Raw genomic sequence first — 15,865 nt, 5'->3', positions numbered from 1 at the left:
TCCAGATCACCACTACCATGAAAACCTTCAGGGGCCGCTGTGCAAATACCCCCAGCTCCTCATCTGAGAATGGGTGCCAAGTGAACTCCATCCCCAGAAATTGGGGAAGTGAAAGAGGAAACTGAACTCAAAATAAGGGTGCCTGACTCACTGTCTCTCAGTGACCATGTGCAGAAAAATCCTCTGAGCCTGCTGCCAGCCACCTCCTCTGTCCACACCCTACTTCACAGGAATTCAGACACCAAGAGGGAGTCCCACACACGAAACACCTAGAGACGTGAAGAAACAGACTCAGCCCTACCTCCCTCCTCCTTCATCGCGAGGCCTTGGGCAATCACTGACATGTTTCTGGGCCTCAGTTTTCTCATCTATAAAATGATAATAATAACCATCACTACCCATTTGTGGGACTTTTATGAGATCAAATAGCCTAATAAACTCGAAAATGCTTAAAGCTCTTTGGAAGAAATGCAAGGTGTAGTTGTTGAAATTGTTATGTAATTGAGTATTACTATTGCCACTACCAATATAAACTTGCATATCTCTTTTCTCTGAAGAGGTCAAATGCTGTTCATGGTGTTCTTCTTTCATGAATAATTTCCAAACACCTCCTCTTGTTTACAGGTGGGCCCTACCCGAGAAGGTTCCACAGATACTGCCTGCCTAATGTGGATCTTGAGTCAGATCCTACGAAATCCAGAAGGAGGGCATGGCTGAGAGCACCTTGGAGAGGCGGAAAAAGGGGAGCTGACTCAACACTGCTCAGTTGGGAAGGTGCAGTGTCCCGGGGAGGGAAAGGTAGGTGACTCAAGTTGGAACTTTCTGGGCACAGAGGAGCTGGGATCTCTCATCCAATTCATGCAAATCCTTGGCTACATCAACCCAGATCCCACCCCTCCCCATACGAGGCTTGAAATCTAACAGTGCAGCTAACATGACTCACCAACCATGTGGTTTGCAAACATCACTAAGCTTGTCTCATTTTCCTCATCTGTAAAATGGTTTAATAATCTCTGACCTGCCTGCCTTACAGGGCTGATGTGGGGAGGAGGAACCCATGGGCTGAGGATGTAAGAATGCTCGGTGACTATGAGTGTTGTACCAACGTAAAGGGTTGTTTGAGGGAATGTTTTAAGATGATTTCTGGGTCGGGCACGGTGGCTCATGCCTGTAATCCCAGCACTTTGGGAGGCCGAGGCAGGCAGCTCACCTGAGGTCAGGGGTTCGAGACCAACCTGGCCAACATGGTGAAACCCCGGCTCTACTACAAGTACAAAAAATTAGCCCAGTGTGGTGGCAGGCACCTGTAGTCCCAGTTACTCGGGAAGCTGAGGCAGGAGAATTCCTTGAACCCGAGAGGCGGAGGTTGCAGTGAGCCAAGATCATGCCATTGCACTCCAGCCTGGGCAACAGAGCAAGACTCCATCTCAAAAAAAAAAAGATGATTTCTGGCCTGGGGGTGGTGGTGGTGGCGACTGGAGGCTGCTCTGGAGTGGTTAGGGGAGATGTTGGGGGAATCCCAGGAAGTCAGACCCAAAGTTCCAAAGTAGGGTAGAATTCTCTTGAACATGGGTTTAGAGTATCTCTTAGTGTTCTGGTACAAAGTTCCTTCTCCTCCTAAAAAGCAAATCACAAGACCAGCACAATGTGTGGGGATCACGATCTTCCAGCAGCCCACAGCTTGGCTGTTGCACTCTTCCTGAATGCCTCTGGATTTCTACACAGAGGCACGGAGCTGATCTGGGACAGTCCCTCCAACCAGACTCTGATCACACCCCCAAACTCAAGCCCAGCAGGCTGACTGATGTTGACTTCTACCAGTCGAAGGCCATCCTTAGCCACACTCTTCCTCCTTGGTGTAGTGGCCATGGACTCCGGAACTAGACTGTCTGGGTTCAAACCCTAGGCTTACCATTAGCCAGGCATGTGTGCCCTCGGCAGGTTATTAACCCTTCTGGGCCTTCACTTCCCCATCTGTATTTGTGGATAATAGTAGGCCCATCTCATAGCCTTGTTTTAAGAGTTGAATGTATTAACAAAGTGCTTAGCACAGTGCTTGCCACCCAATAAGCACTATTCCTGTACTAGCTCCTTTTGCCAAGATTGGGCTGAAGGTCTGTTTATTGTTTTTGTTTTTGTTTGAGACAGAGTCTCGCTTTGTCACCAGGCTAGAGTGCAGTGGTGCAATCTTGACTCACTGCAACCTCCGCCTCCTGGGTTCAAGCGATTCCCTTGCCTCAGCCTCCCAAGTAGCTGGCACTCCAGGCACGCACCACTGTGCCTGGCTAATTTTTTTGTATTTTAGTAGAGATGGGGTTTCACCATGTTGTCCAGGATGGTCTTGATCTCCTGACCTCGTGATCTGCCTGCCTCGGCCTCCCAAAGTGCTGGGATTACAGGCATGAGCCACCACACCTGGCCTTAAGGTCTGTTTTTGAGAGGCCTCTGTGACTGCTCTCTGCTCTATTTCCTTCCTCCACAGTTGCCTTGTCCCTTGTCATGTTGGTGCTTCCTGGTCACACAGAAGCAGAGAGCCAGCATTCATCCTTCTTGGGAACTCTCAGTCCTCTCCACTTGCCTGGGCTTGAGATCCTCCTCTACAAAGTCATGTCCCTCTTATCATTCAAAACTCTGCTCAATACCCATGTCCTTCATGAAACATGGTAGTGGTGGCCCCAGTGGGAGAAGCATAAACTCCGGGATCAGATAAACCTGGGTTTAAATCCCAGCCTAACCTGTCCCACCAGCTGGGTGACCTTGGGCAATTACTTAACCTCTCTTAGTCTCAATGTCCTTACATGTAACATGAGGTAAGTATCTCTTCCTCATGGATGATGATGAGGGTAAGTGCCTGGGGCAGCGATGGCACATAGTAGGTGCTCAACAAATGTTACTCTTCCCTCCTCTTAACCTTGCTCTGATAGCAGTTTCTTCTCTCTCCTCCAGCCCTTAACAGCATTTTACAGCCTCAGTAAGAGGAGGAAACATACATACACACCGTGTGTATGTTCTTAGATATTTATCATGTGTTGGCTCTTCTTTTGTTCATTCAACATTTATCAGGCATTTGCTATTTGTCTGATGCTCTGCTAGGCCCTGGGGATGACTAAGACTGAATCCTTTCCCGAGGAGCTCACAGAAAATTGAGCGGATCATCCTGAGGTCAGGAGTTTGAGACAATCCTGGCCAATGTTGTGAAATCCTGTCTCTACCAAAAAAAAAAATATGAAAATTAGCTGGGTGTAATGGCAGGCGCCTATAGTCCCAGCTACTCGGAAGATTGAGGCAGGGAGAACTGCTTGAACCTGGGAGGTGGAAGTTGCCATGAGCCAAGATCATACCACTGCACTTCAGCCTGGGTGATAGAGAGAGACTCCGTCTCAAAATACAAAAAGGAAAGAAAAAGAAAATTGAGAGGATCAAATATATGTATGTGTAGATAATGTCAGGGTCTGTGGTCAGTGTTCTAGTGGTGGCCGTCTCTGCAAGGCGCTTTCAATCACAGCATATGGTGCGACTAACAACACTCCTCTCAGCAGTCAAAGGCCTTCAGTTCAACTCAGAAAGTGTTGACTGGAGCCCTGCCGTATACCAGGCACTGTACTAGATAGCGGGGATTCAGGATGAAGAAGACAGTGCTTCCACCCTCAAGGAGTGCAGGATCCAGTAGGAAAGACAGACAGAGGATGTAAGGTTTACACCGTGTGGACAGTGCCCCTATGCCCAGGTGTGGTCATGCAAGAGGGAGACAGCTAAGTGTGAGGCGTAAGGACGACTTCCTGGAGGAGGTGGCATCTAAGGCTTGGAGGACAAGTAGGAATTGGCTAACAAAGGGAGGGACAGGAGGGACAGAAAGTCCTTCCAGGTGGAGGGAAATAGTCTGGGAGGAGCCAGGCCAGGCATGGGGCTCGGGGGATTAAATGTAGTTTTGTAAGGTTGGACGCATGCACAGGAAGCTCGGAGCCTCCAGCAAGATCCTCTTTTCTTCTCTTTCTGCCCCCAACACCCTTTCCCTGGTCACATCCCTCAGTCCCAGCTCCAGAAGACCCCTTTTCCAGAGGCTTCTGCCTCTCTGATGCTAAAACCTATCCTAGCTTGGGGGCTGTGCAGCCCAGGCTCTTCTGGAGGGGCAGAGAAGCTTCGGAAGGAAAAAGGGATGGGGAGCTGAGAGCGGGCGAGAAAGAGGAGAAGTCCCCGCCCCTCCATGCAGGGACACTGACCAGCATCCAGGGTGATCCTTGTGTTGGGTCATTGCATACTTGTGGTGACAGCTGCTGGGTGCCAGGAGAGATTCTGCTCCCTTGGCTGAGGCCTCCCCACCCCAGCGCCTGCTCACCTGTTCTGTGCTAAGCCTTGACACGCGCCCTCCTCCTGCCAAATCAGTTTCTGCTAATTAGGTCAAGGTGAAGGTCTTCTCCCCTCCCTGGAGTTTGACCTTGCAGCCAGCAGCCCACGAGAGTTCTAGCACACCCCACATTTGCCAGGGGACGTGTGTGCAGTTACCACACTCACGTGCACACATGCGCACACCCCCTCCCACACGCCAGCTCACAGTACCCACGCTCACACACAGACACTCACACCACTTACCCACGCATCTGCTTAGAGACACACTTGCTTGCCCGCCAGAGGGCCCAGCTTGCCTCTGCTCTGTAAGCTCTCTTGGGAGAGAAGCAGCCCTCCAGAAGGTTCTGGGCCTCCAGCCCAGGGATGTCAAGCCCCACGCCAGAGAACCCTCCTATCTCTTGCTGAGAGGGTACCAAAGGGTTAAGAGAGAACATTTCCAGGGAGTTTGCCTCTTAATCAACACAGTTAATTCTTTTCCTTTTACAAACATAAATTCTTGGCAGTCGGTAACCAAGAAAGAAAGGAGAAAGAAAAAAAACTTAACCCAACATTAGTCAAATCTTTGCCTCTTCCTATTTTTTTTCAAGTTAAGACCCAGAGGAATTCAGAGCAATGAGAGAAATCCCAGCCCAGATGGAATGTTTTTGCTAATATACGTCTGCAAGTTATTTAAATGTATGTTTAAGTGTGTGTGTGAGAGAGAGAGTGAGAGAGAATATGAGAGCAAGCAAGCATGGCTGAGTGGTGTGTGTGCCTGTGTGTGTGTGTGTGTGTGTGCGCACATGTGTGTGGCTACAGCACACAGCAGAGCAGAGGAGCCACCAGAATCCATGCCTGAGCCCCAGCTACCCTCTGGCCCTGGCTCTCTGGTCTGGACCTGGAGCAGTACAAAGCCATTGCCCAGAAGGCTGTCCTTGTCCCTCAACATGGGGTCTCCTGGGACAATAGCCCCTGTTCCTGCCCCTCAGCCCCAAGGTGGCCTCAGTGACACATTCTGCTAAGGAAAACCCACCCACCATACACATGTCTTGCCCTCGTTTCCTGCTTAGCCAGAAGGTTTGGGGCTGGAGTTTCCAGGCCTGGAGGGGAGGGAGAGTTGAGAGGACCAGGCCCCACGGCACAGAGCTGCTCCCCACACCCCCCCCTCCAAAAGTGGACCTGCCTGGACTTGAAATCTGGGCTCAGACTGTGTTCCTGGCCTCTATCTCCTCTTAGACCTCTCTCAAGATCTTCAGCTCCCTGTGGTATTCCCTCTCACCCTGATAGAATCCCCCACGGATGACAGGGTCAACCCTTACCCACGGACTGCACCTCAGCAGGGCTCCCCACCCCCTCCCCCTAGAAGCACCCTCAGTTGGGTTCAGGGTGCGGGGACCTTGCAGACACCCCCTGAGCTCTCCACTTTCCCCTAGCTCCCTCTCATCTGCTCCCTTCTGAGTTGACTTTAATTCTTTTAATCTTTCCTCTGAAATCGCTCCTCTGGCCTCGCCATCAGCTGTGTGGGTTCCAACTTCCTGATTTCCATGGGGAGATTAAACAGCTTTCTCCATCCAAGGCAGTTTGGACGTCTGGGCCACCCCCTGGGCTGGCTAGACCCCTCTCTGCTGAGGCGGCTGCTCTCGCTCTTTTGAGCCCTGGCCCACCCTGAGTCCCAGGCCTTCCACATGGAACTTCCCATGCCCCCTCCCTGCCCTGCCCCCCCAAGAGATTCCAGCCCTCCCATCTCTTCCCTTTCACAGAGGCCTCTCAGCATCTCGAGCCAGGCCCAGAACCTGGAGTGTACGACTTCCTCCATCAGCAGCTCTTGGGAAGCAGGGCAGGCAGAGAACAGGGTCTGGGATCCGCAGAGAGGATCCCCTGCCTGGTTGCTCTCCCCATGCCCCAGCCTCTCTCCAGGCTTCTCTGCTCCTTCCATCACTCGTGCCCTCTGAGGTCCTTTTCTGAGCATGTGGCCATCCACTGTCTGTGCTGGCTGCTGAGGGGACAGGACTCACCAGCTCTCAGTGTCATCTGCTCTGAGGAGCCACCAGAATCCATGCCTGAGCCCCAGCTACCCTCTGGCCCTGGCTCTCTGGTCTGGACCTGGAGCAGTACAAAGCCATTGCCCAGAAGGCTGTCCTTGTCCCTCAACATGGGGTCTCCTGGGACAATAGCCCCTGTTCCTGCCCCTCAGCCCCAAGGTGGCCTCAGTGACACATTCTGCTAAGGAAAACCCACCCACCATACACATGTCTTGCCCTCGTTTCCTGCTTAGCCAGAAGGTTTGGGGCTGGAGTTTCCAGGCCTGGAGGGGAGGGAGAGTTGAGAGGACCAGGCCCCACGGCACAGAGCTGCTCCCCACACCCCCCCCTCCAAAAGTGGACCTGCCTGGACTTGAAATCTGGGCTCAGACTGTGTTCCTGGCCTCTATCTCCTCTTAGACCTCTCTCAAGATCTTCAGCTCCCTGTGGTATTCCCTCTCACCCTGATAGAATCCCCCACGGATGACAGGGTCAACCCTTACCCACGGACTGCACCTCAGCAGGGAGGACAAGTAGGAATTGGCTAACAAAGGGAGGGACAGGAGGGACAGAAAGTCCTTCCAGGTGGAGGGAAATAGTCTGGGAGGAGCCAGGCCAGGCATGGGGCTCGGGGGATTAAATGTAGTTTTGTAAGGTTGGACGCATGCACAGGAAGCTCGGAGCCTCCAGCAAGATCCTCTTTTCTTCTCTTTCTGCCCCCAACACCCTTTCCCTGGTCACATCCCTCAGTCCCAGCTCCAGAAGACCCCTTTTCCAGAGGCTTCTGCCTCTCTGATGCTAAAACCTATCCTAGCTTGGGGGCTGTGCAGCCCAGGCTCTTCTGGAGGGGCAGAGAAGCTTCGGAAGGAAAAAGGGATGGGGAGCTGAGAGCGGGCGAGAAAGAGGAGAAGTCCCCGCCCCTCCATGCAGGGACACTGACCAGCATCCAGGGTGATCCTTGTGTTGGGTCATTGCATACTTGTGGTGACAGCTGCTGGGTGCCAGGAGAGATTCTGCTCCCTTGGCTGAGGCCTCCCCACCCCAGCGCCTGCTCACCTGTTCTGTGCTAAGCCTTGACACGCGCCCTCCTCCTGCCAAATCAGTTTCTGCTAATTAGGTCAAGGTGAAGGTCTTCTCCCCTCCCTGGAGTTTGACCTTGCAGCCAGCAGCCCACGAGAGTTCTAGCACACCCCACATTTGCCAGGGGACGTGTGTGCAGTTACCACACTCACGTGCACACATGCGCACACCCCCTCCCACACGCCAGCTCACAGTACCCACGCTCACACACAGACACTCACACCACTTACCCACGCATCTGCTTAGAGACACACTTGCTTGCCCGCCAGAGGGCCCAGCTTGCCTCTGCTCTGTAAGCTCTCTTGGGAGAGAAGCAGCCCTCCAGAAGGTTCTGGGCCTCCAGCCCAGGGATGTCAAGCCCCACGCCAGAGAACCCTCCTATCTCTTGCTGAGAGGGTACCAAAGGGTTAAGAGAGAACATTTCCAGGGAGTTTGCCTCTTAATCAACACAGTTAATTCTTTTCCTTTTACAAACATAAATTCTTGGCAGTCGGTAACCAAGAAAGAAAGGAGAAAGAAAAAAAACTTAACCCAACATTAGTCAAATCTTTGCCTCTTCCTATTTTTTTTCAAGTTAAGACCCAGAGGAATTCAGAGCAATGAGAGAAATCCCAGCCCAGATGGAATGTTTTTGCTAATATACGTCTGCAAGTTATTTAAATGTATGTTTAAGTGTGTGTGTGAGAGAGAGAGTGAGAGAGAATATGAGAGCAAGCAAGCATGGCTGAGTGGTGTGTGTGCCTGTGTGTGTGTGTGTGTGTGTGCGCACATGTGTGTGGCTACAGCACACAGCAGAGCAGAGGAGCCACCAGAATCCATGCCTGAGCCCCAGCTACCCTCTGGCCCTGGCTCTCTGGTCTGGACCTGGAGCAGTACAAAGCCATTGCCCAGAAGGCTGTCCTTGTCCCTCAACATGGGGTCTCCTGGGACAATAGCCCCTGTTCCTGCCCCTCAGCCCCAAGGTGGCCTCAGTGACACATTCTGCTAAGGAAAACCCACCCACCATACACATGTCTTGCCCTCGTTTCCTGCTTAGCCAGAAGGTTTGGGGCTGGAGTTTCCAGGCCTGGAGGGGAGGGAGAGTTGAGAGGACCAGGCCCCACGGCACAGAGCTGCTCCCCACACCCCCCCCTCCAAAAGTGGACCTGCCTGGACTTGAAATCTGGGCTCAGACTGTGTTCCTGGCCTCTATCTCCTCTTAGACCTCTCTCAAGATCTTCAGCTCCCTGTGGTATTCCCTCTCACCCTGATAGAATCCCCCACGGATGACAGGGTCAACCCTTACCCACGGACTGCACCTCAGCAGGGCTCCCCACCCCCTCCCCCTAGAAGCACCCTCAGTTGGGTTCAGGGTGCGGGGACCTTGCAGACACCCCCTGAGCTCTCCACTTTCCCCTAGCTCCCTCTCATCTGCTCCCTTCTGAGTTGACTTTAATTCTTTTAATCTTTCCTCTGAAATCGCTCCTCTGGCCTCGCCATCAGCTGTGTGGGTTCCAACTTCCTGATTTCCATGGGGAGATTAAACAGCTTTCTCCATCCAAGGCAGTTTGGACGTCTGGGCCACCCCCTGGGCTGGCTAGACCCCTCTCTGCTGAGGCGGCTGCTCTCGCTCTTTTGAGCCCTGGCCCACCCTGAGTCCCAGGCCTTCCACATGGAACTTCCCATGCCCCCTCCCTGCCCTGCTCCCCCAAGAGATTCCAGCCCTCCCATCTCTTCCCTTTCACAGAGGCCTCTCAGCATCTCGAGCCAGGCCCAGAACCTGGAGTGTACGACTTCCTCCATCAGCAGCTCTTGGGAAGCAGGGCAGGCAGAGAACAGGGTCTGGGATCCGCAGAGAGGATCCCCTGCCTGGTTGCTCTCCCCATGCCCCAGCCTCTCTCCAGGCTTCTCTGCTCCTTCCATCACTCGTGCCCTCTGAGGTCCTTTTCTGAGCATGTGGCCATCCACTGTCTGTGCTGGCTGCTGAGGGGACAGGACTCACCAGCTCTCAGTGTCATCTGCTCTGCTCATCTGTGGGTGCCAGCTCAGGACCTGGTGCTTAGCTGAGCCTGGCAGGAGACAGAGCAAACTGGAGTCAGGTTCAGGGACTAAGTGGGAAGGGGGTTTGGGGAGGGGCTGAGAGAGGGTGTCCAAGGGAAACTAGAAACGAGGCGGGTTTTTGTTGTTTTGTTTTGTTTTTTTGAGACAGTTTCACTCTTCTCACCCAGGGTGGAGTGCAGTGGCACAGTTTTGGCTCACTGTAACCTCTGCCTCCTGGGTTCAAGCAATTCCCATGCCTCAGCCTCCCGAGTAGCTGGGATTACAGGTGCGCACCACCACACCTGGCTAATTTTTGTATTTTTAATAGAGGCAGGGTTTCACCATGTTGGCCAGGCTGGTCTCGAACTCCTGACCTCAGGTGACCTGCCTGCCTTGGCCTCTCAAAGTGCTGGGATTACAGGCATGAGCCACCATGCCCAGCCTAGAAATGAGTTTTGGATGGTATGTCATTTGAGCTTACCCTGAAATGTAGCTAGGGGATGGAGGAAGCTGACATCTGACTTCAGCACGGGAGGAATAGTTGCTTAGAAAGGAATCTCTGAGGCAGAAAAGGGGAAAGAAGACCTTCTGTGGGAAGTGTCCTGGAATGCCACCTTGTCAGGGCTATGATTTCCCTCTGAAATGAGTAGGGTCCTGGGGCCTCCACACATGGACACCAGCTTCCCAAGGCCTAAAGATGCCAGATGGACTCTTGGGTCTGTCCTAGACTGAGGGCTTCCAGGAGTCCATGAATCCCCTGATATTGTGTGCAAAGTATTGTGGATCTGGGCAGCATTATGGGGCTTTAATCTTGTTCTCAAAGGGTCTCTCACCTCAAGAAGGTAAAAACCACTGTGCTGGAGGTTAACACAAAGGTGACCCTTGAAGCTGGCCAGAGTGACCCAAAGGTCATGCCACAAGTGGGCCAGAGTGGCACCAGATGACCTCTGGCTGAAACGAGTAGACTGGGTCAGGCTCAGGCAGTTACGTGAGACACATCTCACTTCTACATGTGGGGAGAGATTCTGGAGATGACCTTGGCTCCAGATGACATCTTAAAGCAGATCTCTGCCAGGTGAGATCCCGTGGCCCATGGGACACACCCTCACTGGGCCTGAACTCTCTGTCGGCTTCATCTACTGGGACACTGGCAGGTATTCACAAGTGAGACAGCAAAGATGACCCACCGTGGGCCCCGGGTCTTCCTGGAGTGTCGGTGAAAAGTGTACAGAAGAATCTGGGCCTATAACTTTCACAATGTGTATGAAGGTCATCTGTCTCCGAGGGAAAACAGCGGCCAGTCTCCAAGGAGCTATGAGTGTGCCCAGCGCTGATGTGGGCAGCTCAGGGGATCAGAGACAGGGTGGGGAGGTCATTAACGCCAAGGAGGCCATCCCAAGGAAAGCAGAGCTGCGTAGCGAAAGGCCCTCAGCCCACCTCTACACTAGCCTTTCTGTGCCTCAGTTCCCTTCTGGGGGAGGATGGCGTTGGCCTGCGGGGTTTCTCAGGGCCCCTTCAGAGCCACCATCCTCGGTTTTAAGAAATGTCCCTCCTGGCCGAGCAAGGTGGCTCATGCTTGTAATCCCAGCACTTTGGGAGGCCGAGGCGGGTGGATCACCTGAGGTCAGGGATTTGAGACCAGCCTGGCCAACATGGTGAAACCCCATCTCTACTAGAAATACAAAAAATTAGCTGGGCATGGTGGTGCATGCCTAAAACCCCAGCTACTTGGGAGGCTGAGGCAGCAGAATTGCTTGAATCCAAGAGGCGGAGGTTGCAGTGAGCCAAGATTGTGCAACTGCACTCCAGCCTGGGTGACAAGAGCGAGACTCCGTCTCAAAAAAAAAAAAAAAAAAAAGAAATGTGCCTCCTCCCACTCCCTGGGCTCCTGTTTGGGGGGTGGGGAGAGGAGAGATTATCCAAAAGCCACATAAGTTTCCCAGCCCTCTCCCCACTGCACTCCAGGACCACCCACCCAGGGCCTGCCCTGGGCTCCCTCCTCCCAGAAAGTCAATTTCCCTACAAAGGAGTCTGGGGAGCAAGAAGGGCTTTCTGCTTTCTCTTTTGGTTTGCTTGTTTGCTTCCTCTCCCGCTCACATTGTGCATATGAAGGGGACTAGCTGGTTCTCTCGGTCTCGTAAGAGGAAGAGTGGTGACCCTGGCTCAGACAGGTGTGGAAGCAGCATCCTAGCACCGAGGGGTACTGGCTGCTGAGCCAGCCAGGGGTGAGGGGGTGCACTCTTCTCTGGGCCTGCAGAGGTAGAGCCCAGTCTTTGCTGTTCTAGGACAGACACACTGCAGTCCTAGATAACCCCCTAAGCTCTCTTTCTAGAGCCTGATGGCTGCAGAATGTTTTCTCCTGGCCAATGCATGCCTGTGTAGTTTATATACATGTGCGTATGTCTATAGATATGTGTGTGTATAAATATAGATAGACGGATATAAATCAAGGGTTTAGGAGGTAGGCGGTGGCGCTGACGGCAGCCAAGCCACTGCTAGTTCTTCCAAGAGGGCAGCTCGGGTGTCTCCCTGCACTCCTCTCCCGTCACTTCCGCCTGTGGCTCCTGGTCCCCACTCCCAAGCATCAAGCTGTCATCATCACCAACTCCTCCCTCACTTCCCCCCACAGGCAGGCTGTTGCTATATCCTCACTCATTCCTCCGCAGCAACTCTGAAATCTGTTTCTTTCTGGGTCTCACCCCCTCCCTCAGCAGCCCCCTCATGGTGTCCCCATCTCTCTTTCTGCATCTCCTTGCCTCCTGGTCTCTGTTCCATTGGCTTTTCACTCTGACTCTGAGCTTGTCCATCGCCCTGTCCCACTCTTCTGTGCTTATTCTATGGACACACCAATCTCCCGAACCCCTCTGGATCCTGTCCTCCTCCCCTTCACTCTGCCTCTCTCTCTGTCTTGTCGTGCGTGTTTCTCTCTCTCTATTCATCTCTGTGTCTCTCTCATCAAGTAACACAGCCAGGCGCTTTTGCTGGGGAGGGTGCATTTCTAACCTTGTTTTTTCTAGCCTCACTGTCAAGTGCACGTTTGCCCTAGCCTGGGCTCCAAGCAGGGGCAGCACAGGGAGAACGGCCCCATGTCTCCACCTCACCAGCTGTGAGAACCTGTGGGCCTGGGGAAGAGCAGCTGGGCCAGGAACCAGTGATGCAGCCCTCTCTGTGATGGAAACAAGACACAGGCCTGGTTCATTTGCATGTCGGGTCTCTTTTACATAAATCTGCATGTCAAGCTGGAGGCCCTAGAGCCAGGTAATGCAAAGTGATGCAAAATAAATTAATCAGTGTGCCCTGCTGCAGGTGTAAGCCAGCCCTTTCTTCCAACCGACAGAGCAAAGCCAGATGAGCTAGTGTCCTTTCAAGGCTGGAGGTGGAGGGTGGGGCGGGGCAGGGTGCTGGCCCTTAGCTGCTCCACCTACCTGCCCCACTCCAGAGTGCCTCTAAGAGACTGGATGGGCCCCGGTGGCTGACCAGGGCCATGAAGCCTGCCAGCCTGAAAAGGGTGCATTAAGACTCACCTCCTCCCATGGGGAAACTGAGGTGCAGGAAGTGGGGGAGGAACTTTTCCAAGGTTACCCAGCTGCCTATGGCTGTGCCAGATCAGAAGCGTACACTTTAGCTCTCAGCAAAGTAAACTTCCTGCTCCTTACTGCTGGCTAGAAGCGGGTGAATTTCACTACTTCATTTGAGTGTCTCCAGTGACTTTGGGGGATCAGGGATGAGACTCTTCCCTTCTCTAGCCCAGCCTTCAGAGAGGACTGCCCTGACTCTAACCACCTTGGGATGCCCTCCAGCCCTTCCCAGCCCCCACACAGGGCCCTGCTTCCCCTTTAGGGAAAGGCAAAGTGTGAAGGAGCTACTATTAGGTTTTCCAGCCTCTGGAAAGTGGGACTTCTGGGCTTCTCTTGGATTGGGAAATGGCTCATGAAGGTCCAAGGTTTCCTCCACATGAGAGGAGGATGGGGCAGGTCACGAGCTCCAGAGCCTGCCCCAGACGCAGCTCTATTCCTCCCATGTCAGGCAAGGATGAGCCTGCCCTGGGAGCCCAAACACTCCCAAAGGCCTCACACTTCTCCAGATGCAACCTGCAGCTTGTTTTGAGGAGATCTACAGCACATGGCACGTGTTCTGTAACTGCTCTCACGCCCCTCTGCTGTAGGAAGCCGACCAACAGAACCTCCTCCTGCCACTGGAGAGTGTAGGATGACTGTGTGTGCCGATGGCCATCTCAGGAGGCAGGGCAGCCCGTGGTCACAGCCAGGGGCTTTGGAATGAGCCACACCTGTCCTGGTGCTACCACTTGCCAGCTGTGTGGCCCAGGGCAAGATGCCTGGCCTCTCTGAGCCTAGTTTTCTCATCTGAAAAATATGGAAGATAAAGAGTTTCTACCTCACAGGTTTTTTTTTTTTTTTTTTTTGAGACGGAGTCTCACTCTGTCGCCCAGGCTGGAGTGCAATGGTGTGATCTTAGCTCACTGTAACCTCCACCTTCTGGGTTTAAGCGACTCTCCCACCTCAGCCTCACGAGTAACTGGGATTACAGGTTCCTGCCATCACGCCTGGCTAATTTTTAAAATTTTTTTTTAATTTTTTAATTTTTTTTTTGAGACGGAGTCTCGCTCTGTCGCCCAGGCTGGAGTACAGTGGCCGGATCTCAGCTCACTGCAAGCTCTGCCTCCCGGGTTTACGCCATTCTCCTGCCTCAGCCTCCCGAGTAGCTGGGACTACAGGCGCCCGCCACCTCGCCCGGCTAGTTTTTTTTTGTATTTTTTAGTAGACACGGGGTTTCACCGTGTTAGCCAGGATGGTCTCGATCTCCTGACCTCGTGATCCACCCGTCTCGGCCTCCCAAAGTGCTAGGATTACAGGCTTGAGCCACCGCGCCTGGCTTGTTTTTTTTTTTAATTTTTAGTAGAGATGGGATTTCACCATGTTGGCCAGACTGGTCTTCACTCTTGACCTCAGGTGACCCACCTGCCTCGGCCTCCCAAAGTGCTGGGATTACAGGTGTGAGCCACTGCGCCCGGCCTCCTCATAGGGTTCTTATGGGGCTTAAACAAGACAAAGCATGTACCATATCCCACAGTGTGCCTCGCACCACATACATGTCTATACATGGTAGCCATTGTCATTGCCCCTGCAAGTGTAGGTATCACAACCAGGCCAGCCTAGGTCAGAGGAAGGGAGTGGGAAGCAGAACTAAGCCTACTTGGAGTCTCTCTCTCCCACCCCACCTTCTTCTCCCACCACCTTCTTCTCCCACCACCTTCTCTTTCTCCCACCATCTTCTCCTCCCACCACCTTCTTCTCCCACCACCTTCTCCTTCTCCCACCCCCCTCCCCATCTAGTCTCCACACTTGCACCAGAGGAAACATTCGAAAACACAAACATTATCATACCACTTCCTAACCTTTACTCCTTTCTGGCTCCCTATAGTGTTCAGGATAAAGCCCAAGCTCCTTGACAGAGCCTTAGAAGGCATTTTGGGATCTGGCTTCTGCTTATCTCTCGAGCCTCATCTCTTATCTTCTTGCAGCCCAGCCTTCCAACACGTTTGCACTCACCTCCAGGCAGCCCCCGCCTGGGCTGCTTCCTGACCCAGCTACTCATTGCCTCTCCTCTTAGCGTAGAAGCTGCTTCCTCCACAACACTTCCATTCCCGTTGCTAAGGATTCAAAGAGAAGGGCTTATGGGGCTCCCAGTCCCAGGAGATTGTGCCTGAGAGGTCAGAGCAGAAAGGACCCCTAAGATCATCTAGTTCAACCTCTCCTTTGGCAGAGGAGAAAACCCAGGCCCCCGAGGGAGGGGGTTTCCTCCAGGTTCCACCCAGCCCCTCTCCACAATTAGCACAAGAGGAAAGCCAATCAGTGACGCCTCCTAGGCACCACAGGCCATTCATCCAAATACATTTGCATTTAATCTCCTCTCCCAGGGAGAATAAATACAGAGGAAAGAATTGGAGGCCCAAAGGAATCAACTGCAAACCCCAAGAATAGACTCCAGGTTTGCATGTCACTGGGGGCAGAGCTATCTTACAGCTTTCCTCAGCCATCCCTGGAGAGGTCACTCTTGTTTTTTTTTTTTTTTAGACAGAGTCTTGCTCTGTCTCCCAGGCTGGAGTGTAATGGCACCATCTTGACTCACTGCAACCTCCGCCTCCTGGGCTCAAGCCATTCTCCTGCCTCAGCCTCCAGGGTAGCTGGGACTACAGGTGCTCACCACCACACCTGGCTAATTTTTGTATTTTTAGTAGAGACACGGTTTCACCAATGTTGGCCAGGCTGGTCTCCAACTCCTGACCTCAGGGGATCCACTCGCCTCGGCCTCCCAAAGTGCTGGCATTACAGACATGAGCCATAGTGCCCAGCCGAGAGAGTCACTCTTTTTATCTCTTCATGAGATACTCTCCTGCC

Source organism: Mandrillus leucophaeus, unplaced genomic scaffold (genome assembly GCF_000951045.1).
Source record: "Mandrillus leucophaeus isolate KB7577 unplaced genomic scaffold, Mleu.le_1.0 Scaffold231, whole genome shotgun sequence".
NCBI classification, from domain to species: Eukaryota; Metazoa; Chordata; class Mammalia; order Primates; family Cercopithecidae; genus Mandrillus; species Mandrillus leucophaeus.
Note: the sequence above shows the minus strand (reverse complement) of the source record.